The sequence below is a fragment of the Schistocerca serialis genome, chromosome 1 (assembly GCF_023864345.2).
Source record: "Schistocerca serialis cubense isolate TAMUIC-IGC-003099 chromosome 1, iqSchSeri2.2, whole genome shotgun sequence".
NCBI classification, from domain to species: domain Eukaryota; kingdom Metazoa; phylum Arthropoda; class Insecta; order Orthoptera; family Acrididae; genus Schistocerca; species Schistocerca serialis.
Genome location: NC_064638.1, coordinates 1,063,310,763 through 1,063,329,063, shown reverse-complemented (window position 1 = coordinate 1,063,329,063; position 18,301 = coordinate 1,063,310,763). Strand labels below are relative to the sequence as shown.

The 18,301-nt window shown below is 44.8% G+C and overlaps 1 protein-coding gene across 1 annotated transcript in view; it reads right to left on the bottom strand.

Moving 5' to 3' along the window:
- The window catches only part of LOC126415608 (uncharacterized), a 374,003-nt gene that overhangs the window by 327,722 nt on the left and 27,980 nt on the right, over positions 1 to 18,301 (bottom strand). The gene's annotated exons all lie outside the window — the stretch shown is intronic.

The following is an 18,301-nucleotide window of genomic DNA, read 5'->3' as shown; positions in this document are numbered from 1 at the left end:
TATCTTTAGCTGTCCTGCCTGCCACTCAACTGTTCGACCTCTGCATCAGGCCACTGGAGTATGGTAGAGGCAGCTTGGAATTTGCTGATCTCTTAATCGGGCGAACATCGCAGGCCACCAGAGATTACTGAAGCTGCCTGTCACTTTCGCATTATAGCTGCTGCATATTTCTTAGGGATGCTGTCAACCACGCTTATAGCTCGATTTATTGCGTCATCGATAGCTTTGGCCTTTCCGAATCCAAACCGTCCCTGGTGCAGCTCGTGAAGCTCTCTGTGCGCCTACAAACAGCCGCATGCGAAGCTCCCCTGGACTTTGACCGAAGTGTTTACAATGCGTATGTGTCTATAGCTCTTAGGGGTTTGATGCGTGTTTCTTGTGTCCCTTCTCAACAAATACTACTATTGAAGTTTTCCATATCTCTGGAACTGCTTGAGTCATTAACCAAAGATCTTAAAGGTGGCCTTATCTACGGAGTAGTTCAGTGAACAAGAACAAGGTAGTGATACCGGGTTGAAAATGTATGAAGGCTTGAAAGAAGCCGAATACGGCAGCACCCTACTCTCTGAAGTGTTAAAGATCAACTTTGGGATACAGAAACTGCCACCAGTGTTTGTTTTTTGCACGAGAGTACTCTACAAGACTCAAATTCTGAACAAGAGTTTTAGCAAAGACTACTAGATATAGTACTTTCGTGGACGTGTAATACGAATCTCTCGTCGATTAATAATTTCTGCAGTAAACAGAACTGCAACAGCGGTGAGGATCACTTAAGGTTTGGGAAAGATTATGTGACCTCGCCGAAGTGTTTTTTCCAGATGTCAGCAGGTAGTTTCCGTGGGCTACGGCGATGCAGCGTGGAGTATTCAGAGCAACAGAACTTCACAGGGGCCGTGTTCCTGTTAACGGAGCTGTCAGCCGAGCAAAGAGCGCCATATGCGCCCGCGACAGAGACAAATGATTGGGCCAACAGGCGAGAGGCTTACAAATGGCGCGAGAGGTGGGAGACAAGCCAGCTGACACCCGCCTCGTGAAACTACTGACGCAAAATATCGTGTATGAACTGAGGTGACGACGGCTCAGCAAAATTTGCAAGTGACATTGAGTGTGACGTACGCCTCCGAAATTACATAAACTGGTATCGGGCGTTCTCCTCTGGCAACACGACAGATTTCTGGCGATAAAGAACGGAACTTATCACTAGCTTAAATATTTTAAACACATTCTGTATTCTTTATTTGCTCATTATTGGTTCTAAGCGAATGGCATAATTAGGGCAGGTTGTCCATTTTATTGTTGTAACAAATGAGACGTTTCAAAAAATTTAGACAAGAAACGTGGGACAGGTCAGGAAAAAGGGGGACATTAAGTGTGTTGCCAAAATTTAATGGACATGCACACGCACTCAAATGATCCAAATGACTTTTTAGAATTATTCTGATGAATTGTCACCGTACCTTACACTTTTACTTATTGAATCAATATGTCACCATGTCCAGTAGCAAAGTTTGATTTGCAGACCGCACATTCTGCAGTCTTCTTCGGCGCCATTGATAAAAGTAACTCACTTTTCATATTGCTGTTAAAATTGCACTTTCGTTTTAGCATGGTGAAACGGTGAACATGAATAGGTACTGGCAACAGTGCAACACGATAACAGCAAATAAACAAAGATTGTAGAACAAGTTGTACAAATGGCGTTTCCTAACGTATATACTTGCGCAGTGTGCAGTAAATTTAGCCAAGCGAAATCAGAAAAAGCGGGACATTTCAGTGTCTCCAAAAAGAACTTTGGGGGCAGCGGGACGGTTTGTAAAAAAGAGAACTGTTCGAGGAAAAACAGGTTGAATGGTCACTCTAAATTAGAAGAATGTTGGTATATAAGAAGTACGAGTATAAAGGATGATCATAAAGTTTCCGTTCGAGGGCGTTGCTGTGATGTAATGCAACGTTGCGCGACTCCGATGCTGGTATATAAGTACCGGCATGTATGCAAGGGACTAGTGTGGCATTCTTGCTTTCCGACGTGCGTGCAGTAAATTCGAAAACGTGAACTATGGCGAAGTTATTATCAAGTGCATCCAAACAGGGCCTTCGATCCCTTAAAAAAAGGCCTTGAAGGCTAACGGTTCCTGTCGGCCGACAATGTGCAGTAGGCAGTTACGGACTTCTTAATGCAGCAGGACATGGGTTTCCATCGTCAATCATCCATCTCCATTATCATTGCCTGAACTTCATACTGCTTTGCAGGAAGAACGGTATAATATTCCATTGAAAAGCATACAAGACCTGTACTTATCCATTATGAGACCACTGGAAGCTGTTTTGTAATCTAGCATGGCAATGTGTAGTGTTTTCGGTTTTTCAATATTTTTGTTCAACCCATGTATGGTTAATTCACCTCATTACATGTTCCATCCATATGTTAAGAAGTCCGGCAGACGATTCGGTGGTACCTTGTTAATTCAAGGCCAGTGGGTACAACATTTCTCTTTCACCATGTTCACTGCGCTTCGAAACGCCAGTTGTCCGCCGCCGTGTTTAATGTTCCGTTGTAAATAATACCAGTGTCGTGTGATTTTAATCGTAACTTACTTATGTATGTAGTAAATTACACAATGCATTTACTCTTTTAGGAAATATGAAGAAGTGTGCGTCATGTAGACGGTGACTGCGAAATACTATGGCAATAACGAAGCTGACTGTGGGTGTTTTGCTACGTATCACTACAACCCACCAGTCTTTACAATACCGTAACTGAAAGCAGTAAACATTCTTGGGCGACTCCTTTGCTTCGCTTCCATTTTAAGTCTTTTATCACAATGGTAGGAGCAGATTACGTACTGGAATGCTTTATTTTAGTGCTTTATTGAGTCAATAGACATCTTAATTCTGTGTCTCGTAAAGTATTACACTACTATAAAGATTTTTTATAGGATAAGTCAAGAAAATAAATGTAACATAGGATACTTATTGAGAACTTGCTTTCAGTCTTCACTGTGTGCATTAAATTAATTTAATATGCAGTAATACAGTACCAGAACCAGATGGCAGTTATAAGAATCGAGGCGCATGAAAAAGAAGCAGCGGCTGGGAAGGGAGTGAGACAGGGTTGTAGCCTATCCCCGATGTTATTCAATATGTATATTGAGCAAGAAACAAAAGAAAATTTTGGAATTGGAATTAAAATCCATGGAGAAGAAATAAAAACTTTGAGGTTTGCCGACGACATTGTAGTTCTGTCAGAGACAGCAAAAGGACCAGGAAGAGCAGTTGAACGGAATGGACAGTGTCTTGACAGGAGGATATAAGATGGACATCAACAAAAGCAAAACGAGGATAATGGAATGTAGTCTAACAAAATCAGGTGATGCTAAGGGAATTAGAATAGGAAATGAGACACTTAAAGTAGTATATGAGTTCTGCTATTTTCGGAGCAAAATAACTGATGATTGTCGAAGTAGAGAGGATATAAACGTAAACTAGCAATGGAAAGAAAAGCGTTTCTGAAGAAGAGAAATTTGTTAACATCGAGTATAGATTTAAATGTCATGAAGTCTTTACTAAAAGTATTTGTATGGAGTGTAGCCATGTATGGATGTGAAACATGGACGATAAATAGTTTAGACAAGAAGAGAATAGAAGCTTTCGAAATGTGGTGCTACAGAAGAATACCGAAGATTCGATAGGTAGATCACGTAACTAATGAGGAGGTACTGAACAGAATTGGGGAGAAGAGGAATTTGTGGCACAACTTGACTAGAAGAAGGGATTGGTTAGCAGGACACGTTCTACGGCATCAAGGGATCACCAATTTAGTGATGGAGGGAGTGGAGGGTAAAAATCGTAGAGGGAGACCAACAGATGAATACACTAACCAGATTCAGAAGGATGTAGGTTGCATTAGCTACTCGGAGATGAAGAAGCTTGCACAGGATAGAGTAGCATGGAGAGCTGCATCAAAGCAGTCTCTGGACTGAAGACCACAACAACAACAATAAAGCTTCTAACAAAAAAAGGTGTACTTTTTAAAATTGAAACTTCACCTTCTCAGAAATGCTTTACCATGTGAGCATGGCACCCAGACCAACACAAGCATTTGGCTTCATAGATGCTTTCTTCTCGTTTCCTACGTACCTTCGTGTGAGGAGGAAATTTGCGGTAAATGGATTAGCTAACTGCAGGAAAGAAAATGAACCCCATACGGAGAGCCCACTACTAAAATGCTATGGTACTTCAAAGCAGCATAGAGTAAAGCTACCAGGGTAACAAATAGAAAGACTGCGCTAAAAAATACACTGCCTGACAAAAAAAAGGGAAACGCCCGGAAGGGGAACACGAAAAGAAATGAAACTTCGTGGGTCGAGACGGTATGTGGCGTTATTTCATGGATTAAAATTTTGACTCAAATTTACAAAGAACTTGGTAGTAAGAGCCCACCTACCAATACGACGTGGCAGTCCCCTCTGGCCTTTGATACATACATTGATTCGCTTGGGAAGGCGTCATAAAGCCACCGTATGCTCTCCTGCGATAAGTTGGCCCACAACTGTTGTAACATCCGTTGATATCCTGGATACTGGCAAAGGACTGGAGTTGACGTCCGAGCTGGTCCAACACATGTTCTATCGGAGACAGATCTCGATATTTTGCTACTCACGGAAGTAACTTAACATCACGCAGACAGTCCATAGAGACAACCGAGCGAGGTGGCGCAGTGGTTAGCACACTGGACTCGCATTCGGGAGGACGACGGTTCAATCCCGTCTCCGGCCATCCTGATTTAGGTTTTCCGTGATTTCCCTAAATCGTTTCAGGCGAATGCCGAGATGGTTCCTTTCAAAGGGCACGGCCGATTTCCTTCCCAATCCTTCCCTAACCCGAGCTTGCGCTCCGTCTCTCACGACCTCGTTGTCGACGGGACGTTAAACACTAACCTCCACCACCACCATAGAGACACGGGCCGTGTGCGCAACAGCATTGTTGAAATGGTTCAAATGGAGATAGTAACTGTTCTCGAAAGAACAGATACCATTGATGACCGTGCAGCTTCTCTAGAAAAAATGATAATTAATTGAAACCTTCAGCTGCCTTCAGGTGTTGTTGATATACCTCGATGGAGACAGCTGAAAATGTGTGCCCCGACCGGGACTCGAATCCGGGATCTCTTGCTTACATGGCAGACGCTCTATCCATCTGAGCCACCGAGGACACAGATGAATAGCGATATATATATATACATACATATACATATATATATATATATATATATATACCCAGCCATTGACCTTCTTCTGTGCGAATGCGCACAGGTTGCCCAACTCTTACGGGAATCGTCATCTTAATGTGCGCGAGTAATGAGTGGATGGACAAATATCTATTATGTAGATTGTGGACAGTTGGGAATGTGGGTCTCACTGGAAGCGTACAAGGGATAAGTCCCTGCAGTTGCGCTATTCATCTGTGTCCTCGGTGGCTCAGATGGATACAGGGTCTCTCATTTAAGCGGGAGATTCCGGGTTCGAGTCCCAGTCGGGGCACATATTTTCAGCTGTCCCTATCGAGGTATATCAACAACACCTGTCGGCAGCTGAGGGTTTCAGTTCATTATCATAGTTCAAATGGCTCTAAGCACTATGGGATTTAACATCTGAGATCATCAGTCCCCTAGACTTAGAACTACCTAAACCTAAGGACATCATACACGTCCATGCCCGAGGAAGGATTCGAACCTGCGACTGTAGCAGCAGCGTGGTTCCGGACTGAAGCGCCTAGAACCGCTCGACGACAGCGGGCGGCCAACAGCATTGTCATATTGAAAAATGGCACTACGATACAGTCGAGTGAGAGGGAAAACTTGAGGACGCAAGACGTCCGTGCCGTAACGTTGTGGCTTCAGAGTTCCCTCAGTCACTACCAGCCGTGACCAATAGCTTTTTTTTTTTCTTTTTAAATGGTTCAAATGGCTCTGAGCACTATGCGACTTAACTGCTGAGGTCATCAGTCGCCTAGAGCTTAGAACTAATTAAACCTAACTAACCTAAGGACATCACACACGTCCATGCCCGAGGCAGGATTCGAACCTGCGACCGTAACGGTCACGCGGTTCCAAACTGAAGCGCCTAGAACCGCACGGCCACACCGGCCGGCTGACCAATAGCTCCCCACGCCATGGCGCACAGAGTAATACCGCAGTGCCTCTCCAAAACACTGGAAAATTGGAACTTCTCCTCAGGTCGTCGCCTTACTCACCGACGAAGGTCATCCCGCGTAGTGCAGAACCGCGATTCGTCGTTGAAGACAATGCGACACCATTTATCAGAAGCACATGCTTCCCATTCACGGCACCACTCCAAACGCAGTCGTTTGTTTTATGCTGTTAACGTTAGCCTACTCATGCGACGGTAATTAGATAGCCCGCCTGCTGTTAGTCTCTCTTACCAACGCTGCGGGATGGCACAGAATGTTGCAAGAAGTCAATTACTTTTTCTCGGACGTGAGGCACAGATTTGAAGGGCGTACAATGTGCTTGGTGCACATTACGGTGATCATCCCTTGTGGTAGTCAGAAGTGGTCGCCCGGAACTCTAACAACGAGTATGCCTGCCCTCGCGTTCGCATGCTGTCAAATATTTGGCAATTGTTACATCCGAATGTTTCACGAATCTGCGTAACGCGTGGTTTGACCAGTTGCCCAAATGGAGACCCACAATGAGGCTCATTTCAAACACTGTCAGGTGCTGATAACGCTGTCCCACAAGAGTACGCGCTATCTCCGTGTCCTTCACAGTGGTCACTCAACATCTCACGTTCTTCATACCCCTTATATCCCTAGCAGGACTGGTAACAACACTAAACACAAACAATATTAGTGCACGCAGGTGGCCGTTCTACCTGTCATAGAGAATTACAACAATAACCATTTACACAGGAGGGTTATTCGGAAAGTAAGGTCCGATTTCTTATAAAACATAAAGCCTCACAGATTTTTTTTCAAAAAACTGCTTTTATTTAATTCCTTACATGAGGATAAAGGAATGTAGTCGAATTAACTCAGGTGATGCTGAGGGAATTAGATTTGGAAATGAGACACTTAAAGTAGTAAAGGAGTTTTGCTATTTGGGGAGCAAAATAACAGTTGATGGTCGAAGTAGAGAGGATATAAAATGTTGAGTGGCAATGGCAAGGAAAGCGTTTCTGAAGAAGAGAAATTTGTTAACATCGAGTATCGATTTAAGTGTTAAGAAGTCGTTTCTGAGAGTATTTGTATGGAGTGTACCCATGTATGGAAGTGAAACATAGACGATAAATAGTTTGGACAAGAAGAGAATAGAAGCTTTCGAAATGTGGTGCTACAGAAGAATGCTGAAGATTAGATGGGTAGATCACATAACTAATGAGGAGGTATTGTCTAGAATTGGGGAGAAGAGAAATTTGTGGCGCATCTTGACTAGAAGAAGGGATCGGTTGGTAGGACATGTTCTGAGGCATCAAGGGATCACCATCTTAGTATTGGAGGGCAGCGTGGAGGGTAAAAATCGTAAAGGGAGACCAAGAGATGAATACAGTAAGCAGATTCAGAAGAATGTAGGTTGCAATAGGTACTGGGAGATGAAGAACCTTGCACAGGATAGAGTAGCATGGAGAGCTGCATCAAACCACTCTCGGGACTGAAGACCGCAAAAACAACAACAACAACATGTTACTCTACTTTTCTACATAGTTTCCATAATTTTTATATGCACATACTTTCGGGCATCTTAGAAAACAGACACCACTTTATCTACATCTAACCAGATACTCCACAAGCCACCGTACGGCGCGTGGCGGTGGGTACCCTATACGACTACTAGTCATTTCGTTTCCTGTTCCACTCCCAAACAGAGGAAGGAAAAACGGTTGCCTCAGTATGAGCCCTAATTTCTCGCATATTGTCTTCGTGGTCCTTACGCGCAACGTATGTTAGCGGCAGTAGAAACGTTCGGCAATCAGCTTCAAATGCCGGTTCTTCAAATTTTCTCGTTAGTGTTTTTCAACCGTATATATACACTGAAGAAATAAATCACAAAACCAAAAAATAATTAATGTGGAGTAATGAAATTTCTGGAATACTTTTGTCTTCGTAACATATTTAAGTGATTAACATTGCAAGATCAAAGGTTAATGTAAGCACGAGATTAGCCATTGCAAATGTGAAATGCTGGTACATTAATAACCGCTGTAGCCACCAGAATCTTGAATGCAAGTATGCAAACGTGCATGCGTTATGCTGTACAGGTGCCGGATGTCAATTTGTGGGATGGAGTTCCATGCCTGTTGCACTTGGTCAGTCGATACAGAAACGGTTAATGCTAGCTGTGGATGATGCTCGAGTTGTCGTCCTATAATGTCCCAAATGTGCTCGATTGGACACAGATCTGGTGATCGAGTAGGACAAGGCAATATGTCGACTGTCTGTAGAGCATGTTGGGTTACAACAGTGGTATGTGGGCGAGCGTTATCCTGTTGGAAAACACCCTTTAAGATGCTGTTCATGAATGGCAGCACAGTAGGTCGAATGATCAGACTGATGCACAGTTTAGCAGTCAGGGTGCGTGGGACGACTACGAGAGTGCTCTTGTTGTCATACGAAATAGCACCGCAGACCATAACTCCATTTACAGGTCCAGTGTGTCTAGCACACAGACAGGTTGGTTGCAACCCATGAACTAGCCTCCTTCTAACCAACACACGGCCATCACCGGCACTTAGAACCAGCTTTCATCAGAAACCACAACGGACCTTACCCTGTCCTCCAGTGAGCTCTCACATGGCTGCACTGAAGTCGCTAATGGCAGTGGTTTGGGTCAGTGGAATGCACGCTAATGGATGTCTAGCTCGAAGCTGCCGTTGAAGTAACCGATTTGTAACAGTTCACTGAGGCGCCAACTGCTGCTGCGGATCCAGCACGATGCTCCAGAGCCCTACGCCGGACACGATCGTTCTCCATGTCGGTAGTGCCACGTCGCTGTACAAAGCCACGTCTTCTTGCGGGTGTTCATTCTTGTGACCACCGCTGCTAGCAGTCTAGTACAGTGGCTACATCCCTGCCACGTCTTTCTGCAGTGTCGCAGAAGGAACATCCAGCTTCTCGTAGCCGTATTGCACGATCTTCTTCAAACTGAGCGAGGTGTTGATAATGGTGTCTTCGTTGCCTTAAAGGCATTCTTGACTAACATCAGGTAACCACCTCCAATTCAAAGGTAACTAACGTTCACGACCGTTACAGCGTGCATTTGAAGCAAACCTGATTTGCATCCTCATAGTGACACTACTAGCGTCACTCTTGTGCGACCTGAAATGTGAATAGACATCATCTTGCAGATGTAGAAACACGCCTACCAACATTTTTTATGTCGCACAGCTCCTTCGTGATGTTGTAATTTTTTTACGACATTACGAAACTGAAATTCCTACATTAGTTGCAGTCGGACATAGAAATAAATTCGGTGGCGATGAGTTAAAATTTGTGCTGTACCAGAACTCGAGCCCAGATTTCCCGCTTTACTCGCCTTAACTGCTTCGGTTATCCGAGTAAGCATCCTGTTATGCTGTCTAACCCAAATTCCCAACTTCTTTCGGATGTGCCTGAGAGAACGAACACCACCCATATAAATATATTTACCTTGGCAGGAATTAAAGATCGTTCAGTACAGATCCGCTCTTTGCACAACACCTTGCAGGAATGTGTGTGGCCGGCCGCGGTGGGCTAGCGGTTCTAGGCGCTCAGTCCGGAACCGCGCGACTGCTACGGTCGCAGGTTCGAATCCTGCCTCGGGCATGGCTGTGTGTGATGTCCTTAGGTTAGTTAGGTTTAAGTAGTTCTAAGTTCTAGGGGACTGATGACCTCAGAAGTTAAGTCCCATAGTGCTCAGAGCCATTTGAACCATTTTGAATGTGTGTGAGCCTGCGAACAGTGAGGGCAATGGACAGGGGACTCTACACATGGAGTGTGCGACAAGTTGGAAATTTGGGTTGGACAGGATGCGAGCTCGGAGAGCAGAAGTAGTTAACGAGAGCGTTCGCGTAAAGCGGGAAATCCGGGTTCGCGTTCTCGTCTGTCACAAATTTTCACTTATAGCCTTGCATTTGTTTAAGTGGTGGTTGCACCTGACGTCGGAATTTCAATTTCGCTATGTTTCCATGTTAGTTTTTAACATTTTTCGTAATATTCCACAAGTTTTTGTATCTCTAAGTCATAGATGTCTGTCATCTGTTAGGATAACCATCCTTTAACTACTTTCTTCACTTCGTCATCTGCTGCGAAGCGCTTCAGTCAAGAAACTCCTTTAGATAGTGAAATAAGTGAAAATCGCTTGGCTCCAGGTCTTGACTGTGGACAATCTGTTCCCACCTAAAAAATCTGATCAGATTTTGGACGTGAATAGCAGAATTGTGTCTGGCATTGTCATGAAGTATGAAAACTCCAGACATCAGACGGCCACGTCCCTTATTCTGTATCGCACGTCGAAGTTTAGTCAGCGTAGTGCAGTAAGCGGCTACCTTTATTGTTGACCCTTGCTGCAAAAACTCAACTAACGAGACTACATGTCAGTTCCAAAACTCGGCTGCCATAACCTTGCGTGTTGAGACTGTTTGCTTGGCCTTGTCTTTGACTGGTGATGTCATGTGACGACATTCCACTGACTGACGTTTATACTTATATGTGAAACTCGCATCTCGTCCCCTGTGACAACATTCTCTAAAAATTGTTCAGTTTTTTAGCGTTTCTCGGTAAGCAGCCTGCGAATCCAAGGTGATCACAATTTGCGAAATTGCATCTTTTCAGAGACAATTTAGTGCAAAGTTGTTTTACTCCTATGCATAAATTCCAACTGTAAAAATACAATCGTGAATCACCGACCTTCACGAATCTTTTCGCTCACAGCTTTGACCAAATCTTTTGAGATCACTGACGGTCGGCCTGATTGCGGTTTGACATGGACGTTTTGCTGTCTGTCCTTAAAAGCTCTCACCCACTTACACACTTTGTCGTCACTCATCACACTGGGGCCACGCATCTCACTTATCTGTCGATGAATTTCCGCTCCTGCAATGTTCCTTGCTATCAAAAACCGAATCTGTAACCGTGTTTCGCAGTCAGAGGGCTGATCAATTGTTTTAAACATTTTGATCTGGCACTATAAACAGCACAATGCGACAATACCAGTGCGAATGGCATCGTTAGAAGAGCAAGACCTTCCGGTTGTCGGTGCTCTTGCGTGTTTCAATATTCGTGCGACATTCGATTAGCTGTGTCTATTCGGACCTTACTTTCCGAATAACCCTCGTACCCGCTGATAGTGTGTATATGTGTGCTGTTACATGAACATCCGATCCTGTCTTCTGGCTGCTTCACTGTTTTATCTGACAAATGAGTTTGGGTGTGTAACGTTTACAATGGTGAAGATTACACCCACCTAGATCACACGCATTGTGACAAACAGTGCAACAGGGTTAGTGGTCGAACATTTCTGCACTCCAAAATTTTGACGATTTGTAATAGTTAGAAAACTTCCTAATGGGTAAAGTTACATTGCTGACCTGGAGCACAGAACTAGCGAATATTTTCTCACCAACGACCGATTGTACATGAGAGCCTTTGCCAGTGGATACACGAGAGCTATTCGGAACGTAAGGTCCGATACGTCGTGAAATGGAAACGACAGTGAAAATCCGATGACGTTTTGCACAAATGCGTTGGGCAGCGTCTCTAGTGTGCCTGTCGATTGCGTCAAGTCGCTCTTTTCAGTTCTGAGCACACCGTGAGCAGGTGAAGATGCCTAGAACAAGAGTATCTCCCGCCCCTGCAGAGTTTCGATCGTAAGTCTTTGATCACCCACCTTGCAGACCTGACTTGGCTCCCTCTGATGTTCATCTCTCCTCAGATCAGCCACTGGCTATGAAGGCAACATTGTGGCACAGACGACGAACTGCAGACCAGCGTACATAAGTGGCGGAAAGTGCAGGCGGCTGCCTTCTCCACATGTTCTGTGGCTGGGTAGCACAATAAATCAGTGTTACACCGTGACAACGAGCGTGCCTGCCCCAGATTTCCTCTACGAAGGGCAAGGGATTATTGCCACACAGTTCGACTTTGCTAATTCAGTAAATATACAAAGGGCGTTCAAAAAGTTTTGCACAGTCGTCTCTAATTTTTTTATTTTTTGTGAAGATACTTGGAACATTTAGCTACACATTGGGCCTACTTAATGTAGCCTCCATCAGCTATAGGGCATCTGGACAGACATTTTTTCCATGATGGAAATGCACTTTGGCAAAATTCTGGGAATTGACTTTTACACCATTGCTTGACACAGGAAATGCGGTCTTTCTATCAAACGTTTTACCGCGCAGATGGGTCTTCAGACGACCAAAGAGGTAGAAATCAGACGGGCTCAAGTCCGGACTGTAGGGAGGATGAGGATCAATTTTCCAACCCATTTTCCTGATTGTCTCCTGCGTCATAAGGGCTGTATGGGGTTCGGCATTGTCATGGTGCAGTCTGATGAGCTGACCCTGAAGCTGTGGTCTGTGGGTCTTGATGGCACATCGCAGCTTGTCCAAAGACAAACAGTAATGGTCCCGGTTAATTGTGCAACCAGGTTCCAAAAAGTCAATGAAAATGGTACCACACTGATCCCAGGAGGCCATCACCTTTCGGCCTGCTGTTCGTGAAAGTCTTGGTTTCTTCTTTCGAGGGGAACCAGGATGACGCCACTCCATGGATTGGATTTTGCTCTCAGGTTCGGACAAAAAACAAACTTGTTTCATCCTGGGTAATGACTCCGACAAAACACTGTTTCCGCTCTTCAGTAAAGATCTCCCGCCTGTTTATCAAAAACATGTTCTCTTGAAAATGTTTTGAGGTGTGGCCTGCTCACTGAGCAGATTTTTAAAGAGCCGCGGTATTCTGACCGTGCAAAGGTAGCATAATCATTAGTCTCTTAATTAGTGGCTGGAATGAATGGCTTGACGAGAAATCAACTTTCCCTCGCACACATTCTTCCTCATCGTTTGCATTTCTCTTGTCAATAATCTAGGCACCCAGCGTGCACAGATTTTTTTGTACCCTAGTGACTGTACCACTGATACAACACTACCTAATTACAAACGAGTCATTTCAGCAAGCTGTCGTCTCGTCACACATCTGTCATTTTGGATGATTTGATCAATGGTCTCCTTATTCACATCACTCACTGCCGTCGATGGTCTACCACATCGTGGATTGCCCAGTAGAGAGAAATCACCTTCTTTATACCTCTGCAACCACCGGATACTGCTGAGATCCACTGTGTACTCCCCATAAATAGGGAGCAACTTCCTGTGAATCGATGTGTCAGAGTCATCGCCGGTCTTGAAGAGGAACTCCATCACCCACCGCTGTCGCAATCTGACATCTACCTCACGGTCCATTATGGCTCAACTGTATCTACCAACTTATAGCTAAATGTTCCAAGCATGTTCACAAAAAAATTCATTCTCCTCCTACAAAAAATAAAAACATTAGAGACGACTATGCAAAACTTTTTAAACGCCCTTTGTATCATCATTTTATAACTCTTTTTATTTAATAAATGTAAAATGTGACAATCTTCAGTTCAATAAAGGAAATGAATAACTTCCTGGTTATTTCAAAAAGTATTTTTTTTCTTCAGTGCACACAAAATGACTTCATCGCTGCTGTGTCGTAACACGAAGTTCACCAGCATAATAGGCCAGTGCAGCGGGTGGCCGAAGTGCGGTACCTCTAGGCGTCGTGCCATCGTGAACCAAAAAGAAACAACTCCGGAGGGCAACAGGAACAACGACTTGCTGAAAGTGCATCTGTGACAGCGACCACAGGCGCCCGCTTCGCCAATAGTCCGCGCTCACATCGGCATTAGGAGGCCCTCAACAACCACACACTTACGTTCGTGATGTCACGTGGTTGCAGTACCGTATCCATCAACCGAAACTCACTTAGGGAACCTCGCCGCCACAGCAAGTCCTGCTGAAACCGACACACCGTCCTGGACACACTGCCTTTAAAGCCGGCTGCAAGTCGTCAGCCGTCTACAAACCACACTTGCTCGTATCACATTAGACTCATTGTGATTTTATTCCTCTATGAACACATATTTCATGACTGATTATGAAGACGAAATGAAATGATCATAGGGCATTACTGGCCAGGAGCCCGGCTGGGCCTATTCTGCCACTTGGTGCAAGTCTTTCTATTAGATGCCACTTTAGTGACTTGCGCGTCGATGAAGATGAAGGGAAACCATGAGGATAACACAGTAGACCCACTCCCCGAGTGAAGATAGTCTCCGACCAGACCAGGAATCGAAAGCTGCACCCCACGACCTAGAAGTAATGATACTAATCGCTACACCACGAGCTACGGACGATTATCAAGCTTCAACAGCTGCCCCATACTCGCAATAACGATTCATAGCCCTCCAGGAAATATTTGTTTTGTTTTAAATCCAGTCATGAAGTACAAAAAGTTTTACTAATCAGGTAATTAATCTCTTTCAGCTATGACCGTCTTCAGACCCGAGTGAATTCAGTACATTACATAACTCATGTCATTGCGTAGATATATGGTACAGTCACAAGAATCTGCCATGCAAGCTTGGTCACAAAATGTAAAAATTTTTCTGCTTACCATGAACATTGTTACGCCATTAAAGTATCAGCATGCCTGGCGTGGCATAGTCTGTAGCACTCAGAAAAATTTTTATATTTTGTGATGAAGCTTGTGTGGCAGATTAGTGTGACGGTACCATCTACATATGCAATGACAGGAATTACGTGAGCCGGCCTGTGTGGCCGAGCGGTTCTAGGCGCTACAGTCTGGAACCGCGCGACCGCTACGGTCGCAGGTCCGAATCCTGCCTCGGGCATGGATGTGTGTGATGTCCTTAGGTTAGTTAGGTTTAAGTAGTTCTAAGTTCTAGGGGACTGATGACCTCAGCAGTTAAGTCCCATAGTGCTCAGAGCCATTTGAACCATTTTTGAATTACGTGATATACGAAATTCACTCAGGTCTGAAAATGATTATAGCTGACGGAAATTAATTACTTGGTTATTCAAAATTTGGATTTACAACATGATTGGATTTACAACAAAACAAACGTCATCAAGCTATTGGACAGTTTTCAAGTTCGATTTAATCAAGAAGGCTTATGTTTCTGCGAGTGAATAACAGCAGCTCTTGTGGCTGGTTGGTTGATTTGGGAGAGGGGACCAAACAGCGAGGTCATCGGTCCCATCGGATTAGGGGAAAATGGGGAAAGAAGGCGGCCGAACCCTTTCAAAGGAACCATCCCGGCATTTGCCTATACAGATTTAGGGAAAACCTAAATCAGGATCGCCAGAAGCGGGTTTGAACCTTCGTCCTCCCGAATGCGAGTCCAGTATGCTGACCACTGCGCCATCTCGCACGGTACAGCTCTTGTGGTTTAATGAGAAGTGTCTCTTTTACATTATACCGAATAGAGTATTTATTGCTATATTTCTAACTGAAACTTGTTCTTGCTTAGCAACCGCTTATCAGATCACTTGAGTCAATGGTGGCGAGGAAGAAAAGAATTCCACTCGAACTTTTTCATAGTTCTCATAGTAGGTGCGTCTAAGGAAATTTATCGCTCATCTGATAGCTAAAGTACAATTCTCATTTCAGTATGACCGCTGTCAACACAGATGTGACCACCCAAGTGCAAACATGCAGCAGGCCCCAGAACTCATGGTGGAGAAGATAGCACCATCGTCATGACGCCAGAGGTTTCCAACCACATTTTCCACGTCGACAACATGGTAAATGGATTCCGAGTGGCGCTGTCACCATCTTCCATTTGATACAAGAAAGCGTAACCGGGGGCCATCTACATCACATGATTGGAACAGCATTCCATCGCATATTAAAACTAACGTGATATTCATTAACGAGCTTTTTTATTTACGTACTCGGATGCTGAGGTGTATCACCTCTTTCAACAGTTAAATCTTGAGGTCGAACCAGGAGTTATTTTATAATCACCTTAGAACTAAATTCATGGAGTATTTTGATACTCAAATCCATGTGGTAGCTGCCCACCGTAAATTTTAGCAGTCTCAAAAAGAACTGTCGAACGTACAGGGCGGTTTCTTGGGAAAATCGCTTCCGGTGCACAAATTCCAAGTGTAAACGACCGTATGCCGATTCGTCGTTGAGAGATAAGCTATAGGTCCATTAACTGGACGAGGGTGTCTGAAATTATCTGCTGAATCTCAAAGACTCCTCATTGTTGGCTTACCTTCCGCTCATCAGAGCATTTCAACAAACAATGCAGTCCTCGGCAGCCTTCCCAGGTGTGTTCTACCTGGTCGACCTGTAAGCCCATGCGCCCCCCACCGTAGACGAACTACAGCTCCTCCAGGCAAATCTTCCTACAGTCAGGCAGATTCTGGAGGGTGACGTAATGGCGTACCGAGAAGTTTCAGTCTTTTAGTGACTGTTTTATTACTCATCAACGGCGACGGTGATATTTTCGAAAAGAAAATTGTACCTATTTGTGTAAATCAGGTCACAAGGTTGGAGTATGTAACTCCAAACACAAGATGAATATGGACAGCACACGCCTTGGGCACATGGACTCGCATGCAGAAGCTGATGAACTGCACTTAGGTCCAGACATACTACACGTGCAAGTTGTGTTATCTATTTCGGATCGGTTATTGACTTTGGGAGCGTTCCTTAAGAACTTTCCAGTCACATTCCAAATCGACTTATCCTCTACAATGTTAATTGCTTTACTAACTTATAGGCAGCTAAGAACGCCACCACTTCAGTAACTTGTCCAGTAACTGAAGAGTTACAGTAACGGTAGCATAGATGTGATGGGACGAATCTCCTCTGACGGCTCACAAACTGGTCGTCGCCACCAAGGAGGCTACAAACATTTTGAGCTGGGATCGTTTCAACCCAGTAGTCTTCACCTGGTGGCGGCACTTAGGATCGCTCCCCAACGCCGCATGGTGGCTGGACAGGACGCTAGCTCTGGCAATGCGCTAGACGTCTGCTGCCACACTGACATCAAGTCGGCAACTTTGGTGCCTCCCATTCCAGCTCCTTGCGAGGTCGATGACCACGTTTTCCACCCACTCCACCAGTGGTTATATTGCAGAGGAGTCCCATCCGAGCTGCAGACTGATTCATCCCCTGCCACAGAAACTCCACAATATGCAACGAGCCCAGTAGAAAGGCTACATGGCTGTTCTCAGTAGTCACATTATGAAACAAGTACCCTGTGACTCCTTTCTGCAAGGCCGCACATCACCAATATAAGGTTCACAATGAGGCTTTATCTATGGCCTTTTCACAGGATAAGTATCACTTGGTTCCAGTAGACACCATTCACTTTCTTGGCAGAGATATGGTGGAGGTTCAGCTGCTGGACTAGTCGTGGTCCAACGAGTATATTAATCGGATAAGCCCTCGCAGGGTACTTACTATTTCAACTGGCAGCTCCACTGCTATCTCTATTCCAGATCTGCCCCATCCGGAGCTGGGCTAACCACAGCCGCCACAGCAAAGGTCTCCAGAACAGAAATCCTTGTAAATTCGTCAATTAATGTGAAAGTCGGCTAAAAGGACTCAGGCACTTCGATTTCAATGGCAGCTCACGAAGACTCCTCTGGAAACCGTGATGTCGAGTCAGTCAGCCATCTCTCCTCCAGGGGACTAAATGATGCTGTGTCCACCAGCATAACAGACCCTCTAAGCAGTGGCCGAAGTGTGAAGCTGTAGATGCCATGGAATCGTGAACCAAACGCAAACATTTCCAGGGGACAACAGCAACAACATGTTGTTGAAAGGGCAACTGTCGCAGTAACAGCTACGACCAGAGTCGTTCACCGGCAGGTGGTGTGCACAAAACCAATGGGAAGCGCAGCAATCATGACATTTCTTGTGTCTGTGATGTCACACGGCCGCAAGTAGACCATGCTGTACCCATCTGCTGACAGGGGATTTAGGGTGCCGCACGGCCACAGCAAGGACAGTTGAAGCTGACACACCATCCTGGACACCATCGCCTGCAAAGCCTTCTAGGAGCCTCTAGCTATCTACAAAGAGCCACACCCAATTACTTTCACCTTTCAGGACTCAAGACACCAGGATCTGGTGTCCACAAGTTCTTATATTTCTTGGTGATCGTGATTTCTGGACTGCGTTCCATCTGAACATAGACTTTATACTGTTAAACTGACGGTGATTGCGTTCCACTAAGAATATC